Consider the following 18,249-nt stretch of genomic DNA (forward strand, 5'->3'; position numbering starts at 1 on the left):
GAATTCATTTGCTGAGTATCCCTGTCCTGAAAATGAGTGGTGGAAGTTGGTGCAGTTGCTGGGAGTCCTACCTCTATCGGTGGGAGAGTCCGCTGTAGCCCCACTGGCATTCCTTTCCCTATTGAGAAAAGTGGATACTCTTTCACTTTGCAGTGTCAAAGCCACTCTTGATTCATCAATATCAACCTGCAGAGGATTGTTCTTCACTTTTTTCCCCTTTTCGAATCCTCAGTTACCTTATATTGTGATGCCCTTCAGGCCTATATACATTGATTCAGTGTTTCCACTTGTGTAAGCGAGGCCAACCCAGAAGGCGTGAGGGGCCCATCTACTATACAAACTCTTGAGGCACACTAACCATCGCTGGCTCAGCTTCTTTTTTGGTTACCAATAATTCCTTCTCTGAACTCAAAGGACTTGATGCTAGCACTAACCCTTGATGTAGCTGCAAACTGCTTAGATCTTGCTGCTGCTGATGTTGATTTTGCTTGGGTTGTCCGTGTTTTTGCCTTTCAGGCTGTTGCATCTTCCATGTTTCCCAACTGCCCACTTTCATATGCTTCCCTACAATAATATCAAAATTAAGATTCAATTGTTCAATTAGGGGAGAAACCATAGCAGTGATCCACTACCAGGTAAACTTAGGCGGATGGCTATATTCAGCTAAGCACTTAGCCCTGGTGTTAAACCTGGTGGTTCCCCCTTTGCATTTTTCCTGCAGTGGCCTTCTTCCCTTTTGATGCCATTGATTTTTCATGAAGGCTTCCTGCAGCAACAGCATCGGCCTCCCCTCACCAAAGCCAAAAGCCTCTCTCCGCAGTCAACACACAATTCCCACAGCCAATTAGGAGAATACACCGCTGCAGCAAGCAGACCGCTACAGACTAAATTGCCTCCTGCAGCCGTGCTACTCAAAAATGACTCAGGGAATGCCATTGTATTGTGCCATGCATGGCCAGCATATCCTCGAGTCTGCATTGACAGAAGTGGTTCAAAGCATTGTGGGAAGGGGGAGGGATCGCACATCACCCTAGCAGCAGAGCATGTGGCATCCGCCCACTGCCTCGCAATGAGTCAATGTTTTTTTAATCATGTCGGTGGTCAGAGAAAAAGGGGGTGGTGATGGACGGAGCATCTGAACCAATCAAACACTCACACCCAGTCAAAAGATCTGGGTTTAATCCATCACCATTCTTTAGCCCACTCTGCCACCCCAGTTCAGACATGGCTATATGCAAATCAGTCTGACCCTGTGCCTCATGGGAACAGTCCAGCCCGAACTGCCAAGCCATGCCTTCCCTGGACCAGTAACAAGCTCCCGAGGACCGGTTTCTGGCATTACAGCAGTCTTCAGCCCGGCTTGCTTGAATCCAGTGGCAAAGTGAGCAAAGGACTCACGACTGAGCATACCCTGCCACACTTATGGTGGCCAAAGCGGTACAAAAGGGGGTGGTGATGGACGGAGCATCTGAACCAATCAAACACTCACACCCAGTCAAAAGATCTGGGTTTGATCCATCACCATTCTTTAGCCCACTCTGCCACCCCAGTTCAGACATGGCTATATGCAAATCAGTCTGACCCTGTGCCTCATGGGAACAGTCCAGCCCGGCTAAAGACGGCTGGAATGCCAGAAACCGGTCCTCGGAAGCTTGTTTCCGGTCCAGGGAAGGCATGGCTTGGCAGTTGGGACTGGACTGTTCCCATGAGGCACAGGGTCAGACTGATTTGCATATAGCCATGTCTTAACTGGGGTGGCAGAGTGGGCTAAAGAACAGTGATGGATCAAACCCAGATCTTTTGACTGGGTGTGAGTGTTTGATTGGTTCAGATGCTCCGTCCATCACCACCCCCTTTTGTACCGCTTTGGCCGCCATAAGTGTGGCAGGGTATGCTCAGACGTGAGTCCCTTGCTCACTTTGCCACTGGATTCAAGCAAGCCGGGCTGAAGACGGCTGGAATGCCAGAAACCGGTCCTCGGAAGCTTATTTCCGGTCCAGGGAAGGCATGGCTTGGCAGTTCGGGCTGGACTGTTCCCATGAGGCACAGGGTCAGACTGATTTGCATATAGCCATGTCTGAACTGGGGTGGCAGAGTGGGCTAAAGAACGGTGATGGATCAAACCCAGATCTTTTGACTGGGTGTGAGTGTTTGATTGGTTCAGATGCTCCGTCCATCACCACCCCCTTTTGTACCACTTTGGCCACCATAAGTGTGGCAGGGTATGCTCAGACGTGAGTCCCTTGCTCACTTTGCCACTGGATTCAAGCAAGCCGGGCTGAAGATGGCTGGAATACCAGAAACCGGTCCTCGGAAGCTTGCTTCCGGTCCAGGGAAGGCATGGCTTGGCAGTTCGGGCTGGACTGTTCCCATGAGACATAGGGTCAGACTGATTTGCATATAGCCATGTCTGAACTGGGGTGGCAGAGTGGGCTAAAGAACGGTGATGGATCAAACCCAGATCTTTTGACTGGATGTGAGTGTTTGATTGGTTCAGATGCTCCATCCATCACCACCCCCTTTTGTACCTCTTTGGCCGCCATAAGTGTGGCAGGGTATGCTCATACGTGAGTCCCTTGCTCACTTTGCCACTGGATTCAAGCAAGACGGGCTGAAGACCGCTGGAATGCCAGAAACCGGTCCTCGGAAGCTTGTTTCCGGTCCAGGGAAGGCATGGCTTGGCAGTTCGGGCTGGACTGGTCCCATGAGGCACAGGGTCAGACTGATTTGCATATAGCCATGTCTGAACTTGGGTGGCAGAGTGGGCTAAAAAACGGTGATGGATCAAACCCAGATCTTTTGACTTGGTGTGAGTGTTTGATTGGTTCAGATGCTCCGTCCATCACCACCCCCTTTTGTACCGCTTTGGTCGTTATAAGTGTGGCAGTATATGCTCAGACGTGCGTCCCTTGCTCACTATGCCACTGGATTCAAGCAAGCCGGGCTGAAGACGGCTGGAATGCCAGAAACCGGTCCTCGGAAGCTTGTTTCCGGTCCAGGGAAGGCATGGTTTGGCAGTTCGGGCTGGACTGTTCCGATGAGGCACAGGGTCAGACTGATTTGCATATAGCCATGTCTGAACTGGGGTGGCAGAGTGGGCTAAAGAACGGTGATGGATCAAACCCAGATCTTTTGACTGGGTGTGAGTGTTTGATTGGTTCAGATGCTCCGTCCATCACCACCCCCTTTTGTACCGCTTTGGCCGCCATAAGTGTGGCAGGGTATGCTCAGACGTGAGTCCCTTGCTCACTTTGCCACTGGATTCAAGCAATCCGGGCTGAAGACGGCTGGAATGCCAGAAACCGGTCCTCGGAAGCTTGTTTCAGGTCCAGGGAAGGCATGGCTTGGCAGTTCGGGCTGGACTGTTCCCATGAGGCACAGGGTCAGACTGATTTGCATATAGCCATGTCTGAACTGGGGTGGCAGAGTGGGCTAAAGAACGGTGATGGATCGAACCCAGATCTTTTGACTGGGTGTGAGTGTGTGATTGGTTCAGATGCTCCGTCCATTACCACCCCCTTTTGTACCGCTTTGGCCGCTATAAGTGTGGCAGGGTATGCTCAGACGTGCGTCCCTTGCTCACTTTGCCACTGGATTCAAGCAAGCCGGGCTGAAGACGGCTGGAATGCCAGAAACCGGTCCTCGGAAGCTTGTTTCCGGTCCAGGGAAGGCATGGTTTGGCAGTTCGGGCTGGACTGTTCCCATGAGGCACAGGGTCAGACTGATTTGCATATAGCCATGTCTGAACTGGGGTGGCAGAGTGGGCTAAAGAACGGTGATGGATCAAACCCAGATCTTTTGACTGGGTGTGAGTGTTTGATTGGTTCAGATGCTCCGTCCATCACCACCCCCTTTTGTACCGCTTTGGCCGCCATAAGTGTGGCAGGGTATGCTCAGACGAGAGTCCCTTGCTCACTTTGCCACTGGATTCAAGCAATCCGGGCTGAAGACGTCTGGAATGCCAGAAACCGGTCCTCGGAAGCTTGTTTCCGGTCCAGGGAAGGCATGGCTTGGCAGTTCGGGCTGGACTGTTCCCATGAGGCACAGGGTCAGACTGATTTGCATATAGCCATGTCTGAACTTGGGTGGCAGAGTGGGCTAAAGAACGGTGATGGATCAAACCCAGATCTTTTGACTGGGTGTGAGTGTTTGGTTGGTTCAGATGCCCCGTCCATCACACCCCCTTTTGTACCGCTTTGGCCGCCATAAGTGTGGCAGGGTATGCTCAGACGTGAGTCCCTTGCTCACTTTGCCACTGGATTCAAGCAAGCCGGGCTGAAGACGGCTGGAATGCCAGAAACTGGTCCTCGGAAGCTTGTTTCCGGTCCAGGGAAGACATGGCTTGGCAGTTCGGGCTGGACTGTTCCCATGAGACACAGGGTCAGACTGATTTGCATATAGCCATGACTGAACTGGGGTGGCAGAGTGGGCTAAAGAACGGTGATGGATCGAACCCAGATCTTTTGACTGGGTGTGAGTGTTTGATTGGTTCAGATTCTCCATCCATCACCACCCCCTTTTGTACCTCTTTGGCCGCCATAAGTGTGGCAGGGTATGCTCAGACGTGAGTCTCTTGCTCACTTTGCCACTGGATTCAAGCAAGCCGGGCTGAAGACCGCTGGAATGCCAGAAACCGGTCCTCGTAAGCTTGTTTCCGGTCCAGGGAAGGCATGGCTTGGCAGTTCGTGCTGGACTGTTCCCACGAGGCACAGGGTCAGACTGATTTGCATATAGACATGTCTGAACTGGGGTGGCAGAGTGGGCTAAAGAACGGTGATGGATCAAACCCAGATCTTTTGACTGGGTGTGAGTGTTTGATTGGTTCAGATGCTCCGTCCATCACCACCCCCTTTTGTACCGCGGTGGTCGGAGAAAGGCTGACAGATTTGGTGGTGTCCTAGTGGTCGGTTGGAGAACAGGATGCATATATCGTAATCTGGCAGTCAGACCGACCACTTCTGGCAAAACCGCAGCAGTTGCTTCATATATATATATATATATATATATATATATATATATATATATGTATATATATTCACTGAAAAAACCATAGGTTATACACCATATATAGTTAGGAATTAGCATTTAAAAAACCTTATTTTACTCACACAAAACCAATGAAATTCCATATATAGTTAGTGGTACTAACTATATATCACGCACCCGCAATCCACTGCTGATCATGTCACATATGACATCATTCATGACATGGTCAGTGACATCACTGATGACATCACTGATGACATCTCAAATGACATCACTGATGACATCACTGATGACATCTCAAATGACATCACTGATGACATCACTGATGACAACATCCAGTGACTGTATTTTTCTGTAAAGTTAAAATATGTCTTACATATTTAAGAATGAGTGGATGTATAAGTGTCTGGATGAAGGATTTAGTAGGTGCATGACTGACTGTATGAGTGAGTGGTTAAATGTGTCTCACTGAGTGCATGGGTTAGTGACTAAACTGTCTTAATTTGTGCATCATTATGTCTGTTGTTCTGTAAACTGCTGCATGTGTTGATCATTAGCTATATGAGTAACTATATGGGTTATTGATTGGTTGCCCAAGCATTTGTATGGGAGACTGAGAGTGTATGTGGGTGGCTGGGAGGTGTATGACTCTGTGCATAGATGTATGGGTTCAAAAGTGCATGTGGAAACAGCTGTATGGGCGGTTGACTGTGTGCATGACTGTATTGGTGAGTGAATACATATCTCAGTGCTACATGTCAAAGTAAGTACATATGTAAAATACAGTACATGTGAGAGTTGACATATATAAATAACTGTGCATAAGAGCCAGTGAATGTGTGAGTGGCTGTATGGATCATTGTGCTCTTGTATCCAGGATTGTATAAGTGAGTAAATATGTTTTAGTATATGTTTGAATAAGTAAGGTGTGTATAACTGTATAGTTGTGAAAATGGAGCTGTGATTGATTCTTTGCATGACTGACTAGGTGTGTAAGTAACTCCATGGATGAGTGACAGTCTGTGAGTGTCTGTTTACACTGAGTGTATCTAAGGTTATATTAGAGTCTGAAGAGGTTCATCGTATTATCACATAAATGATGTCATCAGTGATGTGATCATTAATGTCAAATGAGATTTTATCAGTGATGTCATCAGTGATGTCATTTGATATGTCATCAGTGATGTCATCAGTGATGTCATTTGAGATGTCATCAGTGATGTCATCAGTGATGTCACTGACCATGTCATGAATGATGTCATATGTGACATGATCAGCAGTGGATTGCGGGTGCGTGATATATAGTTAGTACCACTAACTATATATGGAATTTCATTGGTTTTGTGTGAGTAAAATAAGGTTTTTTAAATGCTAATTCCTAAGTATATATGGTGTATAACCTATGGTTTTTTCAGTGAATTTTCAAGGTTTTGTAAATGCTAATTCCTAACTATATATGGTCTATAACCTATGGTTTTTTCAGTGAATTTCATTGGTTTTTTAAAAGCTAATATCTATAGCTGTAAAATGTATTCTTCTTTAAATACAAAAATATATTTTATATGTTTATTAATAATTTTTTTTAAATATTTTTTTTGTTTCGCTCCCGGTCCGCGAACCGGGAAGCTTTCCGTTAGCTCAAATAGATGCCGCGACCCGGTCCGCGAACCGATAAGAAATCAACATAGTGACGGTATCGCGTTGCCGCGTAATGCGTCTTATGACGTACTGCGTTAGCGCACCCGGAAGTGTCCCGGGGCGCGGACCGGGGCGCGAAGCTCAGCGACCCGGAAGCTAACCGGGGCGCGTTCCGCAGCGCGTAACATGAGCGTGAGAGGTCATGTGACTTGGTAATAAAACTTTTCATTGGTTCATTTCACTTTTGGTTTCATAATAATGGAAGGCTAGGTCAGGTGACCTAAAAATAACACTTTTCATTGGTTGAGAACTTTTGCTTTTCCCAAATGATGAAAACCCCTCCTTCTTTCCTCACTCTGACTTTCATCTTGGTGAGAGAAAGACCCTTTTACTTTATAGAGAAATGGCTTCCATTGTTGCTTCAGCTAGTGTTCCCCCACCACCACCCCCACCTCCTCAAGGGAAGAAAGGACCACCTGCTCAACCAATGTTTGAAGAAGAGGAAGATCAAGAAGAGGAGGAAGAGGAGGAAGAGCCTGAGTTTTTGCCAGAGGAGCCCAGGAGGTACAATAGAAAAGAAAACTACATCTGGCAATTTTTTAAATTTCCAGCAGGGCAAAAAAAAGTCAATGCCAGATATGTGTTTTGCCGTATTTGCAACGATCGACTGTCAAGGGGCACTGACAAGAAATACAGCTTCGGCAATTATACGATGCACAGGCATATGAGTAGGTGGCACCCAAATAATTATAGTGCTGCCCAGATTTGTGATGAACAGCAAAATCCCCTGGCAATGGTGAGAACATCTGCTGTCAAAGAAGTATCGGGACCAGAGGCGAGGGAGGTGATCCCGAACATTCAAATGGACATGGGGGAAGTAAAGCAAGTGTGCGTGTGGTGCAGCCAAACACTTTGCTACAGAGAAAGTAGCATTACTCTTATAATGAGAGCTATCAAAAATCATGTTTGCCCAAAACGCCCCAAAAAATAAATTCTTCTTTTTTTCGTTGCTCCTGTTGAGCCCTTCTCAATGAATCATTTTTGTTTCCCCCCTCCCCCCCAAAAAAACAAAAAAATTACAAACTGTTCAGAAAAAACAAAAAAAATATAAAAATTGTTCAGAAAAATAATAAAAAAAATTTAAAACAACAAAAACCAAAAAAAAAGTTCTTTTCAGAACTATCTCCCCATTATAAAAAAAATTGGTAGAATTTTTGAAACTCTGCCAATCTCTATTTCTTTTAGTTCGCTTCCAGTTCGCACTCCGGTACGCGAACCAGGAGCGAACCAAAAATTTTTTTTAAAAAAAAGAACAGTAAGTATAAGGGAAGGAAACAGACAGTTATGTTAAAAGAAAGACAGCTACAGGGAGTAAAGAAAACATACTGTTACCCGCAATCCACTTCTGATCATGTCACATATTATATCATTCTTGACATGGTCAGTGACATCATCAGCAGTGGATTGCGAGTAACAGTATCTTTTGTTTACTTCCTATAGCTGTCTTTCTTGTAACATAAATGTCTGTTTCCTATCCTTATACTTACTGTTCTTGTTTTAAAATTTTTTTGAGATCATTCAGAAACAGTAACATTAATAGAGACAGAATGAGTGAATAATAATGAAGAAGTATGAGAAGAGAGGGACTGAGAAAAATACTGGAAGGAGTAGAATAATTAAGTAATAGAGAAAGGAATGAGAGAAGTAGCAAACGCAGGAAAGTAAGGATTAAAGAAATGAAGCAGTAGAACTAATAGATGTTAAATGTGATAGATTAAATGATTGATTCAGGATGACGATAAGGTGTGTCCTCTCCAAAATTTTGTTTAAGATGAGGCCTATTTAGGGTTGCATATCAAATTTATGCTTGTTGAAGAATACAGAGGAGATAATACATGTGAAGGCCTACCATTGAAGTAAAACATGTCCACTTCACTCTTGAACAACGGCCAGACCTCTTCTGTGTCCATAGACAGACCTAAAGTTCATCTGCACAATGTCATCCGTAAACTTAGAAAACACAAGTAATGTAATTGAAAAATGTGGAGTTTCTTTTGCTCATTTCAAAATCACATCACCTGTGTTGCCTTTGCTTAGGTATCTCATAGTGCAGATGTAGTTCAGCATATGAAACAGTACGCAGAAGTGCAGCAGTGTATGCATTAATACATGTGAAGGCCTACCAATGAAGTAAGTCATGTCCACTTATTACATCATTCATGACATAGTCAATGACATCATCAGCAGTGGATTGCGGGTTAAAAGAGTAGAAAACATTTACCTTATAATTCTTGTTAACTTTTTCAAATATTTTTTCATACTTTCAATCTGTAAAAGAGAGAAGAAACATTTCAAAAATATTAAAACATGTATTTAAAAATTTGAAAAGACAAGGGAAAAGGTTCAAGAAGAAACAGTTTTTCAAAAACTTTGAGATTTACAGAAGCCTCTGCTGCTATACGTCCCCTACACAATCCTAAAGATATATATTTTAAACAAACAGTATCTTGATGCTGATGAAGTGAGGCCTATTTTGGAACATGGTGCATCTTTTGCACTGCTGATGTCTCACAATAGTGATGCAATAGCAGCGCAAAAAAGATGTAAAGCCATCATAAAATTGTGTCTAACATTTTAAATGATTCTTTCAGGATACAAATAAGATGTGTCCTTTCAAGAGGTTTCTTTAAGGTGAGGCCTATTCAGTTTAAAAAAAAAAACAGTACCCAGAAGTGCAGCACTGTAAGCATTAACTTTGACACTTACAGAAGCCTCAGTTTCTCCATATCTACCTCACATTTCTAAATGTATATCATAAGTACAAAAAGTAGAACATTAATTATACATGTTAAATGGTTTATTTTTGCTGTTCTCAGAATGTATCAAATTTCACTAAAAACAGTGACTTGAAGGTATTCATCATGTAACAGCGGGGAAAAAAAACCACAATCAAAATGATTGTGTTTAAAAAACCCATACAACATCAGAAATCAAAATTCAGAACTCCTTAAAGTTAACTTACTTTCCATGACGTCCAAGGATGTCCTATGAACAGCTTACACTCTTTTGTGCTGTTATTACTTTCAGCCCGCCACTTTCTGAAAGAAAATCTCCATCGTTTTTAAAAACACGTTACATGCAATAAATGACTTCTTGCTCTCTACCACAATTTTCCACAAGGCCAAATCTGGTCAGAGCCATTTATAACTCTTGGATTTCTTGTAAGCCAATCCCGTCATTTGGCATTTCCGCAACTTTCAGAATTAAAATGTTGAAGATCATTTTCACAATCCTGGAATAGTAATATCTTCCCCTTCTTGCTCAGTCATGTTCTCCATTTCCTATGACACTGATACTGCTTACTATGAAGCAGACTTACACTACCTCTATGACTACTACAATTATTTAATTCTCTACATCACTTTTAATCACAAAGCAATGTAAAACAGTAGACAGCATTGCAGACTTACATTCCCTCTACTCCATGTTTTGATTGGCTGCTTCAATTAGCTTATAAAAAGAAACAGTTTTTCTGAACTCATTGAAAGTGCACGTATTTCTCCATGACGTCCAGTCCTATGGTTAGAAGTTATGTCTCTGAACTACACTTATCCTCAAGGCCAAATTGTGTAGGAGCCATTAGAACTTCTTGAAATTCCACAGAGCACATCCCGAGATTATTTCCCTAAAATTTTGGTTTTAAAAACACCAGGTAAGAGTTTTTAAGGTCATACGGCAATTTTTTTTTGAAAATTAAAACAGAATCATTGCAGAATGACCAGCCATTTCTAGACTTTAAATAAGCTGTGTAATGTCCTGATGTTATTGAAGGGCCGTCATGATATATAATTGCTGCAGTTACAAAAGTCCTTCCTGATATTGACAACTGCGAATCTACAAAATTTTTAATTAAAGTTGGCAATTTTGTTCCATCAGGCCTACATCGTTGGAACATTAAAATGACATACTGGCCATATGTTCGTATAAATAATGTGGACATCATTTCAGATTTACATTGGCTACACTCCATGTTGTGATCAGCTGCTTTTACTAGCTTATTAAAGGAGACTGATTTACTGTCTGGCAAAGTTAAATATATAAATCTTTCTGAGTCTACACTAGTAGTACTTGATACCATACAGTTCTCGCAGACATGCTGCCATTGATAAGAAAGCCCAAACAGCTGATCTACATCTACATCTTCAGCATGTAATACATCAAGCATATACATTAAAAACTCCTGACAATCTTGCTGAATATTTTGAGAGAATTGTGTTTGGCCTGAACATCTGTCTAACAGATTTCGAATTTCAGACACACTTTCTATGTTTCTTCTATCAGTGCTACATTTCTCTAACACAGAATTTAACAAACTGCAAAATCTTTGATCAGAATTGACCACAATCTCTTCTTTTACATTTTTTAGAGAAAACAAAACATTAACCACTACATTAGCATAGCAGTTGACACCAGAACTATTTTCAAACTGAAAACCAACAACATCTTCAACAGAATCCTTTTTGTTTCTGCTTGTAATTTTAGGTTCATTGACTTTTTGTCTTTTTGCTACAACCTCCCCAGTATTGTTCTCATTTCTTCGTTTCCGGCCTACCACACGTTTCTCAAACAAAGGATACTGAGGCAAATGTGGCGCATACTCTCTTCTTAACCTATTGTATTCCTTAACACAATCTAGATCTGCACAAATGTTTGTGACATCACACTCAATCAAGTACAATCCCGATAAAGTTCTAACTCGTGACAATGCCACATATGCCATACCCTCCTTGAACACAGAACTGCCAATATTCACCAATGCACTGTCTACACTTAAACCTTGCGATTTATGGATTGTCACCGCATATGCCAAGCAAACAGGAAACTGCTTACGGCGAACATATAAGTCTTTTACAAGCAAAAATCGAGCAGAACAACGAGCAATTAGCTGTACTTCCTCAATGCCATCAAATTTAATTTTTAAAAATTCAATTCCATCTCTATTTCTGTATTTCACAAAATCAACAACATTACCCATTGATCCATTTACCAGACCTCTTTCAACATGTAAATTCCTTCTTAAAATTATACGGCAGTTCAAGCACACATTCAGAGTCTTTTCAAAACCTGCAGTTTTAGATATACTCTTCTCTAATGAATCCAATTTTGTTTTCAGATTCTCAGACAAAATAATTGTTGATCCCATATGCTCTACTCTATCAATAGCTTCCAGTTTCACAATCTCTTGCTTTTCTAAATGCAACATTTTGTTGTTAAATTTGGCACATTCTGCAAGAGTTGGCATCAAACATATTCCAGATTTCTTCTCAGTAATTTTCTGAAAAATATTCTCAGGCACAACATCTTCTTCTGGATATAAATTTGACAGTAATCGTGCATGTAAAGCTTCTTTCCCATGCTCGGTCACTTTTCCAATTCTAACATCTTGTAGAATAGTCTTGTAAACTTCATCCTTCGCCTGACGCATATTTTCATGCAGTTCAGCATAATTGAAGTTTAACCATATATTGACGTTGCCAATGCTGCCTAGGCACTTCCTGGTATCTTCATGCGTGAGCATTTTGAACACAGGTTGCCCTTTCACTGGTGTCAGCTGCAGAAGATCTCCGAAAACAATGATGTGTTTGCCACCAAATAACACATCATACTCTGTTTTGAGAACTTCTTGCATCCTCAAATGCACAAAGGCAAGCATGACATTGGAAACCATGCTTACTTCGTCAATGATAAGAAGTTTCATTTTCCTCAAGATTCTTGAAACTTCAAAACAAGCATCTCCAGATAGCTTGTGATATTGTAATTTGTTGTCATGCTCCACTGGCAGCATCAGTAAACGATGTAAAGTAATCCCTTTAATATTATGTGCTGCCAGTCCAGTTGGAGCAGTGACAACACAAGACAGCGATGACTCTGTCCTTTCCTGCAAATAGCATGAAATTGCTTTAATGAGGAAACTTTTTCCAGTTCCCGCTTCTCCACTCACGTACAGTCGGACAGGCTTCAACGACGTACATGAGCACTCTTTCTTATCATGACTTAATCCATGATCAATTTGCATGGTAACTTCGTCATATATTTTCCTCTGCTCAACGTTGAGTTGTCTTTCCAACTCTTCTAAGTTAACCGCATCCTCTTGAGCATGTGCCATGGCTCTTTCCACTTCATTCATAGCAGTGGCAGCTTCATTTTCAATAACAGGTCCTCCTAGTGGATCCTGACTCAATGAAGCAGAACTCTGACTGTCCTGAGAACTGTCTCTGGCAATCTCGGCTGCAATCGTTGGTTCCTGCTCAATTTCCGCATTCAACATTTCTACATATTTGGGAAAAGCAGGACATTCTATGGTCTCCTTGGCGGCATTGAAAGAGTCTTCGTAACAGAGGAAATCTCCAAGCAGTTCCTCTTCTGCACGCCAAGGCTTGAAAAGTTGCAAAAGTGCTAAATAGAAAAACTCCTTTTTTTCAGGAGATTCGCCACTCAATTTTCGATGGTTTACCAAGTGGCATTTTCTTTGCTTGACCAGACATCCCTCACTTCCTATTACAGCATACACTCCTTTCTCAGTATCTTCTTTGATGTTCCTCTTGAATATGTAATTTTGCAGAACCTCATACAGACAAACATTCTCGAGGTGACTGCTTCGATTTGGATAATATGTATCCAACATGTTTGTCTTCAAAATGTCGGTACTGTTTGGCTCCTTTTCCGCCAAATACTCAATTTCCCGCACAGGTTTGAGAACTCGATTACGCGTTGCTGCAAGACCAAGACTTGCCCAAACGATACTCCTGGACTTGGCATAGAGACTTGCTGAAGACAACCGGTCAGAAAATTTGTACGCTCCGATTTCTCGATGCGACAACATCTTCAGACTGAAACTGTACAACTTCTTGCTGAGGCTCTTTTCATGGGAAATGTCCTCCCACATATCCTTCAATTCTGTCTTCTCTTTTTTGGTGATGTAAGACGTCACATACCGAGCCACAGCCATACAGTTATCAGCCACAAACTGTATATCCATGTTAGCATTCCACATGGACAAAATCACCGGGTTGTAGTCGTTGATGTACTTGGACTCTTCGTTCCTCTTCAAATTGTAAGTGTTTTTAGGTGATTTCTTCATGACATTGTGTCGCAGCGAAGACATCAAACTGTTTACTCTTCCTTTAGAAATCACCGGTCGTGGAAAGCCGAAACGACATTTAGTGTAGAACTTGTCCTTGTTTCGGAATTTACGACGGCAGTACTTTCCACATCGATGGCTTTGGAAACGCAGAACTTTTTCTCTTAGGCTTTTCTTCTCCTTTGCGTTTGGAACAGCACACGTAGAATACTGTTGGATGAAACTCATCACTGAGTCTTCTGGATCCGTTCCAAATTTAGGTGCATCCTTGATCCACAGCAACATATGTATATGAGGAGCACCTCTTGCTTGGTACTCCTTTCTCCAGAAGAAATCCAACACCTCTCCAAGAGGTGGATTCTTCTTATTCATGATGAAAGACATCATAGCTTCAAATCTATGATTGAAGTACCTACATACATTGACTGGATCCAAAGAGCACAGTTCTCCGGGTGTCTTGAATTCGATGTTATCTACGTTAGCATTTGCCTCTCGTAGAAATTCAAGTAAGTCTTCCCAGCCATACTCGGCACAGCTCAGAGTGAGGAACCATGTGGGAGTACCTAAGTTCCTCAACATACATTTTAAATCACCATGACGACGGTACCAGTACTCATTAGTACCACGCTGACACGCCATGAGATTAATCAGGTGAGAATCCAAAATACTGTCTTGGACATTGACTTTATCCATAAAGTCACTTGCCGAGATGTTTTGCATGTGTATACCACTTTTCAAGATGTGGTTCACTGCATATGACAGTCCAGACAGATCGCTTTCAAACAGGAGATGAAACAAATAAGGAATGCATTGTCGAAACCTAGCATCTCCTGCATACAATCGCAAAGTCCGGTATTCAGAAGCAGGAATTTGATGAGGTCGCTCATCATATCTTCCTCCCTGACCTGTTGGAAAAAGCTGTGGGAAACACCGAGCTTCCAAACTTTCCTCCCAAACACTAATGGGACTCCCTTTGGCTTGTTTCATTTGAAACAACTCAATAGCATTCCCCATGACTTCCTTGGAATGCAAAGGATGAACACTATAATGTTCATATATTTCTTCACTAGTAGAGGGTTCTACTTTCTCAATTTGACCAGCACACAAATCGCTATCCTCTTCCTCACTTACTTCCTCTTCTGCAACATATACATTCTTATAGTATTTATTATTTTTTTTCAAATACAATGTTGCCTTTTTAACTTTCCTAACATCTACTAAATCTTGCCATATTTTCTTATTCTTTGTCGGAACCCCATTAACTAAGATAACCAGAGGTTCCTCTTCCACTTTTTCTACTCCAATTGTGTTAATGTTTTTCTTCAAATCTAGAGGCAAATAAACAACTCTTCCCTTTAATCCTCTCTGTAAATCTGATGGAGGCAATTTCCCTGTCTTTGGCTCCATTCTTACAATAGCCTGAAAGGGATGGATACTTTGAATCAAAATAGATTCATAAGTATTTAAATCCTTCAATTCAGAAGGAATCTCAACCAATTCCAGATTATTATGAACTGCTCTAGCAGGCATCTGGTTTTGATTTAATTTGCAACAACAATAACTACACACACGTTGATCCAATCCCAAATCAAAACAATTTTCTACCATCAAGTATGTTGCGAAATCCTTCCATTCACTATTATTTTCCCTTTCACTTTTTGCATATAAATCCACTAACTTAGTCTGATTCTTATAATAAGTGCGTCGACAACACACACAAGTGAAATTAGGCCTCTCACCTGATTTCACCTCAAACGTCGCAATTTCCCTCTGGAAATTATCTGTACTGGAAACCTGTACACTATCTTCCACATGACCCTCTTCTTCTTGCTCAATTTCAACATTCTCCTCTTTACTTCCAAAGTAACAAAACTCAATTTCTTCACATATATTCTTCACATCTATTTCAGAACCATGCAAAAGAGCAGCGCATAATTGTTTAAGCATAATTGCTGGACTCTTAGCATAATACAACATTCTAACTAATTTCCTCACTTTATTATGATGCACTGCTAGCATCCTGAAATGATGAAAAACACTCTGGCATACTCTCCTGGAAAGACAAGCCAGTGAATGACCATGCAAACCTGTCACTTCTCTTACTCTGCAAGGATCTAATTCTTGCAACAACCTTATTTTCTGCTTCAAACTTTTCTTATTAAATGACCGTACAAAATCACAAAGCAAATTGATGGAATCCTGTCGCACACTGCAAATACTACTACACTTCCAGGTGTACACAGGACCCTTAGCACGTCTTCCTAAAACCTCATTACCTAACACCTCTTCTGCCTCTGTTGTCACAAGTTTTTCTTTTTCAACTGGACAACCATCTTTCACTTCATAAGCACGACCACTGGTGTCAACTGCATGCACCAAATCATTATCCTGGAAATAACTCTCCTCATTAAAAAATGCCTCACAGCTTGAACTATGCATCCATTCTCCAGAAAAAACTTCACAAAAATTACTACGATTAACTATTCTCTTCCATCTACTATTTCTTTTGAAATCATAAATTGCCTTGTTTAGCTTCCTAATTCTATTGATTATCAAAATAAATAACTTACGTTTAATTTCAAATGCCTGATCAATAACTTTCTCAACTTTTTTTTTTCTCTTATAAAAAACCAGTTTCTGTTGACCTTTCTTAATATTTTTTAACAAATTGCCAATTATCCTGTTGCGGAACATTCGTTTACGAATCTCCCTAAACTGTTGTTTCCTTCTACTATCATGCACAGAGTTATCTCTTGCTCTAGCAGTAACATTTTTCATTGGCCTTTCCTTTCCATTTGAATTCCTTCTCGTTTTATGGACTGAAACATTTTCTGTAGTAATATTTTTTTTACTACACATATTTCTTATGAAACATTTTGTGCTCTTACCCGGTGCTTTCTTCGTGACTTGACAAATCTTTTTGTTAGAGGACTGCTGCTTATTTTCTTTCACCTGCTGTCTTTGACGTTTTGCAGCCTTTCTCTGTCTTTCTATTGTTGGCATGGTGAAATCTTGAAATGATCTGCAGTTGAATCTGTGGTAAAATATAATAAAAAATGTTATTAACCATTATTACCAAACAGTAAAACAATAACAGTGATCAAAAACTTAACACACTACTTGACATTTTAAATAGAAGATTTTTTAGTCCTTGCAAATTTACAATACAGAAATACAAGAAAAGAAATGACATTTATATTTATGTTACCTATGCTATTTTATATGTGAATCTGATCTAATTTTATGAGCATATTTTAATATTTTATTGAAGACACTACACATAACCTGCTTTTGAAGGTGTCTTTATTTTTAAATTAAACAGTTTACCTTTTTACTTTTTATTAATTATAAATTTTAAAAATAAATGTTTATATTTCCATAGGCTCAAGCAGGTCAGCTTCCCATCCTATGTCATATAATTCGGACAAATCTGCATCCTCATCACGCTCTTCTTCATCCTCAGGATTTAAATCATCCAAGGGATCAACATCCACTGATGTTTCAATTACAAGTTCAATGATGAGGTCAAAATCAACTGATTGCAGATTGTCGCTCATGTTGAGGTTGTCTTTATCTTTAAAGAAAGATAACAACAATGAGATGTTGCAGAGTAAGAGACAAATCTCAGAGATTATAATAGTAAAATTGTTTAACAAGAGTAACATTTTGCAGCTATTATTTAGCCATGTCCAGCGATGCTGAGCAGGTGAAGCCTATGTCTAATTTTTCACTGAACAGGACTCATCTCTTCTTAACCTTGGATAAGCCTCACCGACTCTGTGTCCCCTGCACATACTTAAATGTAAAGGGGCAGATTTATGTTAAATGGCACATCCCCAGGCATGCACCAGTTAACGTGCACCACTGCTCTGCCACCCATGGTGTGCCGCATTTACAATCAGATAGGAGAAACCTGCGTCAAAACCCTGCGCCTGCTTGAAGCAGGCATAGGTCTTGACGCAACATTGTGGAGATGGTGCACCCCTGAGCGTTGCTGGAGCTGCATCGCACTTGCGATACAACTCCAGCAATGCGCCACCTTAACGGCACAGATGCGTCACGCATCTGTGCCATTTTTGCCCCATGCTGCGCCGCATTGTAAATGCAGCACACCATGGGTGGCGGAACAGCGGCGCAGGATGACTGGCACATCCCTGGTGATGCGCCAGTCATCATAAATCTATCCCTAAGCTTCTTATCTTGTTAGAGATGAACTGCCATATGTATCATCAAAATATTTTGCATTTCCTAAATAGCGAATTTTAAGGAATAAATAGCGATTCTTTACCATTCCTAATTTGCGATGAGCAAATTGCTAATTGCAAGTTACCCATTCATTTCCATGGGCTAGGAGGCTCATAGGAATGAAGGTTTAATTTGCGATTAGCAATTTGCTCATCACAAATTAGGAATTTTTCCAAGGGTGCAGGGGTGTCTCAAGAACACCCTGCTGCACCCCTGAAAAAGAAATTTGGGGGCATATG

The sequence above is a fragment of the Lissotriton helveticus genome, chromosome 1_2 (genome assembly GCF_964261635.1).
Source record: "Lissotriton helveticus chromosome 1_2, aLisHel1.1, whole genome shotgun sequence".
Lineage (NCBI taxonomy): Eukaryota > Metazoa > Chordata > Amphibia > Caudata > Salamandridae > Lissotriton > Lissotriton helveticus.